The 14,220-nt window shown below is 41.2% G+C and overlaps 1 protein-coding gene across 3 annotated transcripts in view; it reads right to left on the reverse strand.

Annotated features, from left to right (window-relative positions):
• Window positions 1–14,220, reverse strand: part of LOC134338816 (protein eva-1 homolog A-like) — a 301,553-nt gene that overhangs the window by 209,567 nt on the left and 77,766 nt on the right. The window contains exon 1 of one of the 3 annotated variants that reach the window (XM_063034903.1): window positions 9,554–9,605. The exons of the other annotated variants lie outside the window; for them this stretch is intronic. The gene's annotated coding sequence lies outside the window, so the exon portion shown is untranslated. Of the gene's footprint in view, window positions 1–9,553; window positions 9,606–14,220 lie in introns of those variants that run through there. 3 annotated transcript variants of the gene reach the window in all.

A 14,220-nucleotide genomic window follows, 5' to 3' on the forward strand; every position in this document is an offset into this window, starting at 1 on the left:
TCAGTAACTATTTGGAATCTTGTGTCAGTCGAGTCAATGTGTTGCAAACAGAAGCCCTGGGTCTGATACTGTACAGAGTGACAGGCCGTGGTTCAGCCACTGTTTAGCATAAATTCTGTTACTGGCTTATCTAGTAAATGAACTGAGTAGGTATCGCCTGAAGATATTTAAAAGTCACGTGGACTTTGTTGTTGATGGCTTTTTCATGCCTTTTGCACTATCAAAGAACTATAATTAATCTTTCCTGCCTTTTAAAAAAAACATTGACTTGGATGTATTTTTTCTGTTTGAAGATAATCATTACCATGAACACATACAGAATGTGGAATCAAAACAGCAAAATGCCAGGAACTTTGAACACGCAAGGCAGAATTTGTAAAGTTGTGTTTTGTCGAGTTTCTTTTCCATTGACAGCACACACTGACTCCAAATCTTTGATCTTTGCTATAAAAAGTGGGTAAATACGGTGCGCATGAGTGAAACACCAGCTACATATTCACTCAGAATTCAACACCGCCTTTACTTGGGACCACATCATCATTCCTTCATTCTTTCTGGCTTTAAATTCTCAAACCATTCTCAAAAGTATTGTGAGGGTTTCTTCAATGAAAGGTGTTAAGTTTTGTAACTCCAAAAATTCAAGCAAATTGAAAGGAAAGGAGATGGGGAGATGGTATCTAACTTTGCTTTCTAATTTAAGAGAGGTACATGCATAACACATGGTAGTGTCATAACATATGCATTTCTCATATTTGTACATATGACCATAACAGCTAAACAACAAAGAATGTTTAATCAAAAATATATTTATAATATTACTCAAATATTACTGAAATATTAAATATTCAACATTCCTCCCTACTTAGCTATAAACTCCAGCTCAATATAGTCTGCTGAAGAACTAGGGCAAGTTCTCCAGGATGCGTGGCACAACCTAGCAGCTGATTGTGCTGGATTGTGACCAGCTGAAGTTGTATGATGCTCTCCGACTCCACAAACAATTTGAGAGGGAGGACCAAACCTTCTCCTCTCTTTGGGTGAAAGAATTTCTCCTCCTCTCCTTTCTAATTCTTCAATCAATTATTTTAAACTGCTTCCAAGACAACACTATAGATTGGAGGGCAAGATATGCACAAACATGAGAAAATCTGCAAATGCTGGAAATCCAAGCAACACGCACAAAATGCTGGAGGAATCCAGTAGGCCAGACAGCATTTATGGAGATGGGCAAACAATCGATGTTTCAGACCGAGACCCTTCATCAGGACCTGATATAGTCTTGATAAAGGGTTTTGGCCCAAAATGTTGACCGTTTACTCTTCTCCACAGATGCTGCCTGTCCTGCTGAGTTCCTCAAGCATTTTGTATGTGTTACCTGGCAAAATATCCAAGTGGTCTCAACCAGTAGCAAAACTAAAGGATTTGATTAAAAATAAACAGCATTTGCTTCAAGAAAACCATTCAAAGCTATAGTAATCAGAACTTCCAATTTCTAGCTATTTTCAGATCCCATCTCCTCTCATCAGCTATCCTGATAATACTTCCCAATTCTCATTCTAATGTAAATCTAATGATTTGAAATGTATTATGCACAAGTTCAATGAACTGTGTACATACATCAATTGATGCTTCTGGACACATCTTCAGTGATGTTCCTGGAGTCATCGGGTGTTTCGGGTCTTTCAACATCATACAGCCTCCTCCAGGTGACCCAGCCAGACCCCAGCTTGTGTCCAGATGGCTAGCTACTTATGACTCCATGGCTCCCCCCTTTTGAGCCACAGCCATCTTGAGGCCCTCTCTGCCGCATCGGTGGTACTGCGGATGGCTCTCCTCTTCCTCTCTCCCTCCATGCCCAAAATGCTGAATGCTCTAACTAAAGAACGGGCTACGAATCCCCTACAACCAACCTCCACTGGGAGACACCTCGCTCAGCTTCCTATCAACCCCTCCCTTTGCTGTTGCCTCCAGAATTTGGTTAGAGCAACTATCAGTTTAATCTAACCATATCTACATTGGGTAGCTGTGTTCAGTGAACCAAATGCATAAAGCTCCAAATCCCATAATCAACTCAGTTTTGTTAACCTGCAAACAGTACTAGTTTTAGACAGCAGTCATTTATTGTCAGCTCGTTATAGAGCACAAAGTTACATAATTTCATGAGGCTACACATCTGCTGTTGATTTTTTGCTGTATTTAATGTGAACTAAAATGAGAATGATGACTGTTTGGAAAACTGAACATTTTCCTATTTCATTTGCCTTTTTATTAGACAGTTTTTGGATGCAACAGGTCAAAGCTGATCTTTACATTGCACAGAAACTCTTCTCATCCTTCTTATCTAATCCTATCAGTGCATCCCTCCCTCTGATCCATCCTTATTTGCACTAGTTGTCCTAAGCACCCTTTGTGATAGCAGTTGTATATTCTAACCTCTGTGTGTTAAATTCCCCCGCATTGTCTTTTGGAGTTATTAGTTGCTGTTTTGTTTTAAACTAGTTGCTAGGTCTTATCAGCCCCACAAATATAAACTCTCAGTTTTAATATCATTCTAGCAATCTTTTTGTCTTAATCCATAGGAAACTGGACTGCTCCTAGTGGAGTACTACACAGTAGGCATTGTTCTAATTTCCAATTCTATTGTTTCAAAAATATAAACCCAATGTTTCGCATTTTCATTCCCTTTTTTACCCACAACTGCTTGCTACTTTATGTAGCTAGTCCATTATTCCATGACAGCAGATGTCTCTGACTTCTTCCTTGAAAAATATTTCACATTACTCATCAATTAATGTAAATGAATCAACTTAATGTATCCGATTTTTTCCTTGCATGAGGAGGAGGAGGGGTCTGATGTTTGATGTTTTTCTTTGAACTGGTTGGTTCTGTGGCTCTTCTTTGTTTCGTGACTGTCCGCGGAGAAGACGAATTTCAGTGTTGTATACTGCATACATACTGTATGCAGAAGACAGCTGTCTTCTCTTGTAGAAGATGTGAAGTTTACCAGTCGCAGGTCGAAAATGTTGCTTCAATATGCACCACTGCTGTTAAGAGCACTGAACCATGTTACAAGTTAATCCCAACCACAACAAGCATGTTACTCCATTTACTCAATTTAAGAAGTTATTCCATAAACAGTGGTGCAGAGATTAAGTCTGTGAAAGGATTTCAGACATACAGTATATGGATGGTTTATGCCACAGAAAGACATTTACTTCCATGTCCCCTATCTAGTCTGAATGCACCCTTCACCATTTTCACTTTCTCATCTGGAATTCAAGGCCTCTGATTTCTGATCTTTTTTCATCTTTCTGCTCAATTTGAGTTGTAAAGTATTCTGTGTATCAGTACCACGGAGCTCAGCAGAACTGCAACAATCATTGTGCAATGTTTAATGCCAGTTCAAATACTGGAGGCTTACTGGCACTAATGTGATCATTCAGATCACACTAAGGCTCTGATTTACAAGCCCGAGGATTAATTTCCCGGTAGTCTAGTATAGAACTAAAATTGAATAATTGCTATGGTAATTCTATTTATCCTTGATAAACGTCTTTCTTCACACGCCGTACTGTGCAAATGTTCAAGGCACATACATATACAGTACCTCGGGTGCCTAAGACTTTTGCACAGTACTGTATTCAGGAACAGCTTCTTCCCCTCTGCCATCTGATTCCTAAATGGTCATTGAAGCTTTGGACACTACCTCACTTTTTTTAATATAAGGTATTTCTGTTTTCGCACATTTTTTTAAAAAATCTGTTCAATATACGTAATTGATTTACTTGTTTATTTATTATGTTTTATTTTATTTTATTTATTATTATGTTTTCTCTCTTCCTGCTAGATTATGCATTGCATTGAACTGCTGCTGCTAAGTTAACAAATTTCATGTCACATGCCAGTGATAATAAACCTGATTCTGATTTGTCAAGGTGGGGTAGAAAGCGAATTTGTAAATCTGGCGGGAGCTAAGGATGTTGGGAATAGTGAGGGTTGGGCACCATGGGAGGGGTGTGGGACAGATGGCAGAGAAGGAGAGCCAGGGTAGGGGTGCAGACACACCTAGTTCTGAGACACCATTCAAGGTCATTTGATTCCAAACAATTAGTTTATTGATCATTACAAAATGTCTCCCTGGTGCTTCCCACTCCCTTTCCATCTCACTTCCCCTTTTCCCAACCATGATTCCCCTCTCCCTGCTCCCTCCCCACTCTCAGTCCACAAAACAGACTCATATCAGAATCAGGTTTAGCATTATTCACATACGTTATGAATTTTATTTTGTGGCAGCAGTACAGTACATCAAATTAGCACAGTTCCGTGTAGAGGTCTTAGGCCCCTGGCTATATATATGTGTGTGTGTGTGTGTACCTCAGACATTTACACAGTCCTATATCTGTAACTCCCATTCATGTCCACTTTCTTGGTTTTAATAACTGTTTAGGATAGAAATCGTTGCCAGCTTACACGCAGACTTACTTTCAAAATTATTTGATACACTGGCAGCTTGTCAGGTCAGTACTAATTAAGTAAATTTCTTTCTCCTGAAGAAGCATGAGTTTCACTTGTCAACAAGTATTAGTTTAAATGTGAAACACCCTCAGAGAATCTTTTCAGCATATTCTCATAAGATATTGAAATGCCTTATTCTGAAGTCAGGTTCATATCTGGTAATTGTAGCTGCAGCTTGTGAGAAAAGAAGACTTAGTTCTCGTCTTTCCTAAAGTAACTTTAACAGGACTGAACAGTGCTCTGGCAAGATACAGTTCCACAACCTCAAACAATTCCACCAGAAGATAAAGTTCCACATGAAATGGGATCATTCATTAATCTGGGAGACTTCAGGACAAACATGTTGTCTTCTTGAATTGGTTTATGAGGATCATATATTTCAAATGTGACTTCTCTGACCCTATTAATCACATGCAAATTGCATTTGATAAACAAAGCACAAGTGGAGGTCAATGGAACAGAATTCTCACTTACAAAATACAATCAGCAGTCTCTGCTCTTCTTTTTCAGCATCTGGCATTGGTAACCAAAGGTGAATTTCTCCCTCGAGGTTTATAAGAAGTTCAATTAAAAGCAATTATAATATTTTGAATAGGCGGAAACTGCATGGTGCCTTTTGGGTGGGCATTTATTTAAAAGTTGCAAGATGCAACTTTTCTATAAAAAATGAGCCAAATAATTTCTTGCAGCATCTCTAGAAAGAGGTGCATCGCCTCTGATCTGGGCCGACAATTACGTGCCAGGCGGCACCTAATTAATTAGCATGTTTATTTTGGTTTTTTTCTTAAAGATGTGCTGTGTGCATTCTCCGCGAATCGGTATCTGTCCGCGGCCTGGGTGTGGGGACCACTGGGGTGGTGGGACACTGGGGTGTCATCTCGTCATCTGTTTCCATTAGAGCAGGCAGCTCACCTTCTCCTATGACCGCCCGCCTCGATGTCGAAGGTCGAGGTTCGTTGTCTGCTGTGGCTGATGTGGAAGGCTTGCTTGACTGCTGAGCCTCGTGCATTTTTCTATCATACAGTTCTTTGTAAGCACTCAAACCATCCTGCAAATATCCCCTAAACCAACGTACCCTTTCAAAATTAAAGTCGTACTTTATCATTACTAATTCAGTTTCAATTGTTATCCTTTCCTCTTCCAATTGCATCAGCTCTTCATCTATCAGTTCTTGGTCATGGGATGCCAAAACCTCTTCAACATCATTTTCGTCAGCTTCCACAAGCCAAACTCACTTAGTCCTTACTTCATTCACCACGATCAAAATGCGTAATTATGTCTAGTTTTACGCTAAATGTAACACCCTTACGAGCTCTTTTAGGCTTTTCTGATACCTTAGAACTCATCTTGCTAACCGCTGCTCACAGGCACGTGTTTAAGCAATGCCGGTGAGAATGCCGTTCCGAATCCGGGGGAGAGCGGCTGCTCGGGGCGCACGCTGCCTTTTATCGCGCGCTGCCTTTCTTCATAACAGTGAAAACACCTTCTGTTAGTGAAAACAGGGTACTAATGTAGGTCTTTCGTAACAGTGAGGTTTCGTAAAGCGAACGTTCGAAAAGCGGGGGACACCTGTATGTGAGAGATCCAAACCTCCTGAGAGTCAGAGAGGGAAATGCTGGGAATATCTGGGCCAACATCTTTTAGAATGCTAATTAACTGAATCTAAAATTTCTGTCTTAATATTATAGAAATTCCTGCTATTGATGAAAAAAACCCTAATGATATAAAACTTCTAACTCAGAAGCATTTACAATCCCAATGGTCACACATGGCTTAACTCACTTTGTGTTCCTGTCCATTTCCCTCCAGCAGCTGTCTCCTATCTTCACACTCCCCTTCCCCCACCTGGCTCTTGCTTTTAATCCCCTTCCCCCACCTTAGTCTGGCTCTATCATTCACCTGCCAGTGTCTTCCAACTCCCCTCTCCCCCACTCACCTCCTCTACCTACAAGTCATTTCACAGCTTTACTCGGTTCACCAATCACCTCAAAGTCCTTCCTCTCTTCAGAAACCCTTCTCCTCTTTATACTGGCCAGCTTGCCTTCCCACTCTCAGATTCAATGCAGATTTTAGACCTGAAACACCATTAATTCCTTTCCTCCCACAGGTGCAGCCTAACCTGCTGAGTTCATTCAGCACCACACACAAAATGCTGGAGGAACTCAGCAGGTCAGGCAGCATCTATGGAGAAAAGGACAGTCGACGTTTCAGGCCGAAACCCTTTGGTCCTGCTCAAGTTCAAGTTGACTGAAATACACTTCAGAAAGAAATTAAATGTTCATTCCCTTTCAAATTAATTTGCATAACCAAGGGTTCCTCAAACACCTATCCTATATTCAATACAGGGTACCATGCATTGGTGTGACAATATTGTGGTTTTGGCACTAGCAACTGGGAATGACATTTTAAATCAGCAGCAGTGATATCAAGTTGGCACTGCCCTCAAAAATCTGAAACACTTCAAACAAGTCTGCTGTAATAATCTTGAACAGCTAACAGAGTATGTGCATAAAACTCCTGAAATTCCAGAATTCAGAAATGCAACTGTGGAAATCCATTTATCGAACAAGCTAGTTGTTTTTAAGGCATTTAAGAAACTCTTAGAGTTTGACTGTTTTTTTTGAGGCTAAGTTGCTAGTTGCTAACCCTGCACAGAATGAGAATGCCATGAGTCAGCTGGATTTGAAGTTCAGTGCTAATGCCATTACACCACCAGCTGGCTAACATATAGGTAACACACATAAAAGTTGCTGGTGAACGCAGCAGGCCAGGCAGCATCTCTAGGAAGAGGTACAGTCGATATGACATATAGGTACTTTGTTAATAAATTTACTTTGAACCTTGAAAAATTGAGGGAAGGGTTAGTTTGGTCTTAGAGTCGGTTAAAGGTTCAACACAAAATCATGGGCTGAAAAGCCTGTGTTGTATATTCCATGTTCTAATTATTTTTTCTATTTTTTTATGAGCAACATATTAGAAATTATTAACCATATTGATTTTGCAAAGCAATTCATCCAAAAGTTGTGCATTTTTAAGAAATTGGTTGAACAGTTCAAGCACAATTTCTTTAGATTCTAGCATGTACTGGAGATAAATCATAAAAGATAGTTCATCACTATTTGTTTTCAGACATCATCAACCTGGGGGGCTTTGAAAAATTATTCAACATCCAGTGGTCATTTTAGAAGGCCATTCAAGAAACGAAGGAATTTAAAACTAATTAACCTAGCCAAACTCACTGAACCTTGAGGAGGAAGTCTGCATGTCGTGGGGCGGGAACATCATTGTGCTTTCTCACAAGTTAGCAAGTGGCATGCTTTGAAAAATGATGGCACAAGCCTATGGTAATTTCAGTAAGGCACTTGAGAAACTGGAAGCTTTCAAACATTTCAGCCTGATATAATCTGGACAGGCCCAAAAGCTGTGACCCAACTCAGCTATTAAAAAATAGCTATTTTCAACAAATGAGTCAGCCTTCCAGCTCAGTTAAATAAATTATGCAACAATAGCTTAAAAAATTAAAGCTCGACTTGTTTCAAGTCCAGACATGAGAAGTTTCTTTTTCATTGCCTTCAAATTGCAAAAAAAAAGTGTGGACACAAGAATGAGTCTTTAATAACTTACATTGCTGTTTCAAAGGTGACTAGTTTTCTCCATGACAGGAATCTGGATTGTCATACAGTACATTTATATTTCTGATATCCAGATCCTAAACAGTCTAAATCTAATTCAGGGAAATATAGTGGGCATGTAATTACCAACAAAATATTTTTACTGCATTTGGCTTTCAGTTTCCTACTATCCTCTTGTGAAGTTTTTGGCACTATAGACAGGATAATTTTAGTTTAAGCAAAAACATGGTTGTTTTAAATTACAGAAACCCTGTTCTTGGAAAAGGTTAGCCAGACTAGACAGAAGTTTGTCAGGCAGATGGCTTTATTGTTCAACCAGTCCTGCAAACAAACTTAAAATTAAGTCACATTCACACTGGCAGAATAAAATAAATTTACCAACAGGTTTATTCCATTTCTTGAAAATATTCTTTGGAAATTTTTTTTTGTAACTTTACATTCCGTTAAATTCCTTCAAAACACTTAACAAGATAATTTTGTTAATCGGTTTCAACTGGGTTAATAATTCCTCTGTTACAATTTCAAACTTTTCAAACAATTGTATAATGTGTTAGTTACTAAGAAACTGGGCAAATTCAAATGAATGATTGTAGTGGAAAATGGAAAGTGATACATCTGAATTTTTCTCAGATCTCAGCGGAGTGCCTATGGTGAGCTCCTTTCACAGTCTAATGGAATCATTAGCCAGGAGTACTAACAAGGCAGGATTCTCAAGACAATTTGCTGCCTTTGTAACTTGTCAACACAAAATGGCCATAAAAAGGTTAATAATCTGGGTTTCTTTTATATAGGAGTTCTTACTCTGCTTTAATCTCCAGGTTCACAGCTATGGAATTCAGTAGAAGCTGAATCCAGCACATTTTAAATACATTCTGGTGACAGTCGAGAGTTCGCTGACCAGGAAAACAATCTGTCTAAATTAGATATTGATCATTCAGCACTGCAACACAACTAAAGAAACTCAAGCTGCAGAACCATGTGTCGGTACACAAATATAAGAATACTCACGAAAGCTCTACAATTTGCTTATTTAATTATTCTACAGATCCACCAGGCTGATATTTAACTACAACACAATTTTCATCCGGTAGTCAGAATTGCACAACAGAAAGTAGCTACAAGGTAGGTAGGCACATTTGTTAAATAACATGACCAACATAATTAACAACAGAGTCAAAGAAAATGACTGCATATTGTGCAGAATAAGCAGGTAAATGATATAAACAAGCTTGGCAGATACGAGGTACTAATGCAAAACATACCTCCCTAGAAATTACAGTAAACCTTTTGATTGTTGCACAAAGGGCAGAGAGATTGCACATCTTTGGATTTTAAAACATGACACCTGGTGCTTTCCATCACTCAACCTCCCCTCCCCACACCCCCCCCCTCCCCAAATCACCCACCAAAATTCCAATGAGGCCAGGCTTAGAAGGTCAACCATCTGCCCAAATGGGCCCGTGGCAGGCGATGGAGGGGTGAGGACAATGCAGTGGTCTTCAGAATCCAGCATGTGGGTGGGCAAATTGAGAATGGGAAGTTTCGCAGAAAGAATAAGGCGGACTGCCTGCAGTATCGGGAGACAGAGGAAATTAGGGAAGCAAACACACAGACGGTGGGATTTGGGAGAGAGGGCAGGTTGAGACTGGAAATCAGATTCTGACCGGGGAGGGAATTGGCTGACAGAATTAGGTAAATTTTTAACTTAGTTACTGAGAATATCCTTTGATGGATGCTGCTCCAGTAGTTGCATTTCTCAAAGAATACCATCATTCTGTGTGGTCCTGTTGTGGAAATGGAACTGGGGTTGCTAGGGTAACTGATAAAAGGAAGTGTCCAGTTAAATTTCGCAATTTAACCCAGAAATGACTACAGAAGTGATAAACTCTGTATTAAACCTACCTTCAATTACAGTGTATTTAAAAAAAAGTGCTGGGTTGTCCAAGTTCTATCTTATGATCATTTCTAAAAATTCAGATATATTTAAGTGCAGATGAGCGGAGTCAGTGGAACCGCTATGAATTAGCAGAGGGTTTGACAATAGATCTAGGCAGCAGGGGGAAAAAAATCTTAGCTTTAAAAAGATCCACAATGAACTGGAGATTTTTTTTAAGGAACTGGTTTGGAGAAGAACTTTGTAAAGCAAAAAGGTACAATTACAAGCATTGTTTCAATTTGTGCTCCAAGTTGGCATGAGAGCTTCAACTTTATGCAAAATACCTGTGCTTTTGTTGGGTGTTCTGCATGACCTAGAGCAGAGAAGGATCTCTCAGCAGGGGTTGGAGCAGCGGGTCTCTGACACAAGGTTCCCTCATTCAAGAGGTTTCCAGAATAATACTATTCAAGAACTTATGAAATAGGAGCAGGAGTAGGCTATCCGGCCTATCGAGCCTGCCCCACCATTCAATAAGATCATTGCTGATCTGCCCATAAACTCAACTCCATCTACCTACCTTTTACCCATACCCTTAATTCCCTTATAATGTAAAAACCTATCTAACTGTATTTTAAGTATATTTAGTGAAGAAGCCTCAACTGCTTCCCTGGACGGAGAATTCCACAGATTCACCACTCTCTGGGAAAAACAGTTTCTCCTCATCTTCGTCCTAAATTTTCTCCCCTGATTCTTGAGGCAATGTCCCCTAGTTCTAGTCTTACCTACCAATACCTTTCCTACTTCTGTCTCAGGGGTCCCCAACCCTTTTTGCACTGCGGACCGGTTTATTATTGAAAATATTCTTGCAGACCGGCTGACCCGGGGTGGGGGGGTAGGGTTGCCAACGGACAAGAGTAGCAGTCAAATATGTTGTGTTTACCCCGAGAAAGACTACAATGACCATGAAGCCTGGCGCAGGCACCAGTGCGCATGCGTGTACGTGCCGATTTTTTTTCCACAAATCGTTTTTGGCGATTCTGTTCGGGTGGGCGGGGCGGTGTTAATCATGACCGGAATATAGGTGATAAGTGGCTAATACACTCAATTTCATTTCTAAAAGGGTTTATCTAACAAATTTAATATTAAACACACAGTGCATATTTTCTTCGCATGAATATAGTGATAAGTCAATTATCAGGGGAGCTTGAAGTAAGTGTTGAACGAACTTCCAGTAGAAGTGGTAGAGGCAGGTTCGATATTATCATTTAAAGTAAAATTGGATAGGTGTATGGACACGAAAGGAATGGAGGGTTATGAGCTGAGTGCAGGTCGGTGGGACTAAGTGAGAGTAGCATTCAGCATGGACTAGAAGGGCAGAGATGGCCTGTTTCCGTGCTGTAATTGTTATATGGTTATATAAGTCACTTATAAGTCAATAGCATCATAACATTTTAAGTAACGTTTGGATATTAAACACACAGCACATATTTTCCCCGTATGAACATATAAAATCATTGCAACACACCAATATTGCTGAATCAGTGGGAGCCCTGGGCTTGTTTTCCTGCAACAAGACGGTCCTGTCGAGGGGTGATGGGAGACAGCGATACTCGAAGGGGGTTCCTTATGTCCAGTCTATTCCGCAATTTAGATTTTGTTGCATTCATTGCAGAAAACCACGCTTCACAGAGATATGTTGGAAATGGAAGCGACGTTTTCAGTGCTATCGTAGCTATCTCAGGATATTTAGCCTTGACTTGATCCGGAATGCTGGCAGAGATGTTATGTCAAACATTACTTTGGAGCCCGCTGTCATTTGCAAGCTCGAGGAGTTGATCTTCTTCCCGCGCTGACATGGATGACGCGTGGGTCATGACCTCGCTTGCATAATGGCTCAACAGTGGGCGTGACAGGGAATGAGGAAAGGTGCAGCTGACTCATATCGCCAAATCATATCGTTTCCTCGCGGCCCGGTAGCACATGCTTTGCGGCCCGGTACCGGTCCGCGGCTTGGTGGTTGGGGACCGCTGTTCTATCTTATCTATCCCTTTCAAAATTTTGTGTGTTTCTATAAGATCCCCTCTCAATCTTCTGAATCCCAGAGAGTATAGTCCCAGGTGACTCAATCTCTCCTCATAGGTTAACCCCTTCATCTCTGGAATCAACCTGGTGAACCTCCTCTGCACTGCCTCCAAAGCCAGTATATCCTTCCTCAAGTATGGAGACCAGAACTGCACACAGTACTCCAGGTGTGGCCTCACCAGTACCCTGTACAGTTGCAGCATGACCTCCTCTCTCGCAATGAAGGCCGACATTCCTTTTGCCTTCTTAATAACCTGTTGTACCTGCAAGCCAACATTTTGCGATTCATGAACAAGTACTCCCAAGTCCCTCTGCACAACAGCTTGCTGCAATCTTTCACTATTTAAATAATAATCTGCTCTTCTATTATTCCTTCCAAAGTGGATGATCTCACATTTACCAACATTGTATTCCATCTGCCAGACCTTGACCCACTTGCTTAACCTATCTATATCCCTCTGCAGACTCTCCACATCCTCTGTACAATTTGCTTTTCCACTCAGTTTAGTGTCATAAGCAAATTTTGCTACACTACACTCAGTCCCCTCTTCTAAATCATCAATGTAAATGGTAAACAACTGCGGGCCCAGCACTGACCCCTGTGGCACCCCCGTCACCACTGACTGCCAACCGGAGAAACACCCATTTATACCAACTCTCTGCCTTCTATTGGTTAACCAATCCACTATCCATGCCAATACACTTCCTCCAACTCCATGCATCCGTATCTTATTTATAAGTCTCTTGTTATTTCCCCCTGAGAACTGTATGCAGAGGGCAAGATTTTTAATAAAATCTGAAAGACGAACGGCACTCATAGTGGCCAAACTTTGCTGTTATTGCATTGACATTGCTGCACTCCGTGAGACCAGGCTTGCAGACGAGGGTTCATTACAGGAAGCAGTGAGTGGATATACGTTCCTTTGATAAGGGAAACCACAGACTGACAACAGGATCCACGGAGTAGGTTTTGCAATCAAAACTGCTCTGTTGAAGAACATCCCTACTCTACCCACTGGAATAAATGAACCTATCATGAAGTTCCACTTTCCTCTCAGCAAGTCCCAGTATACCACCATTGTCAGTGTCTATGCACCAACTCTCCTGAGTCAAGATGAAGTCAAGGAAAGTTTCTACAAGGACCTGGACCAGACTATTCGGACAACCCCTGCCAGTGACAAACTCATCATAGAACATAGAACATAGAATAGTACAGCACAGTACAGGCCCTTTGGCCCACAATGTTGTGCCAACCCTTAAACCCTGCCTCCTATATAACACCCACCTTAAATTCCTCCATATACCATATCATCTTGGGCGACTTCAAAGCTAGGGTGGGAACAGACAGCGACAACTGGGACGGAGTCCTTGGGAGAATGGGGTGGGAAAACTAAACAGTAACGGCCTGCTGCTTCTGAGAAAGTGTGCCGAGCACAACCTGTGCATCACTAACACGATGTTCAGACTTGCAAACAAGTACAAAACAACCTGGATGCATCCCAGGTCCAAACACTGGCATCTACTCGACTATGTCATAGTACGCCAGTGTGACCTTCAAGACATCACCATCACCCGGGCCATGCGAGGTGCTGAGTGTTGGACATATCACAGGCTGGTTCAGTTGGTCCTCAACCTGCGCATAGTCCCTTTGCATTGTAAGCAACCAAAGACTGTCAGAGTGTCATTCAACATCGGCACACTGCAAGACCTAGGTCAAGTCCAACGTTTTCAATGTGTACTAAGTGAAAAACTCTCCGGCAATTCGCCGCTTGTGGGAACCTGTTCTGCAAAGCGGACGCAGTTCAAAGATGTCATCACGCAGACTGCAACAATTGTACCCAAGTGCATCAAGACTGGTTTGATGAAAACCACAAGACCATTTCAGCAGCCCTTCAGGCCAAGAACAAGGCCTATGCAGATTGGCAGAACGACCCATCATCTGTCTCAAAGAAAGGCAAGTTTAAACACCTGCAGTCCAAAGTACAGGCTTTGTGCCAGACTCTGCACTTCCAGACTGGGACTGTAGAGCCACCTCCGATGAACTGCACAACAGTGTGTCTTCTTCAAATCCGAAGGACTACCACACACTTCTCATTTCCACCTGAGAACTGTATG

This window comes from Mobula hypostoma, chromosome 2 (genome assembly GCF_963921235.1).
Source record: "Mobula hypostoma chromosome 2, sMobHyp1.1, whole genome shotgun sequence".
Taxonomy (NCBI): Eukaryota; Metazoa; Chordata; class Chondrichthyes; order Myliobatiformes; family Myliobatidae; genus Mobula; species Mobula hypostoma.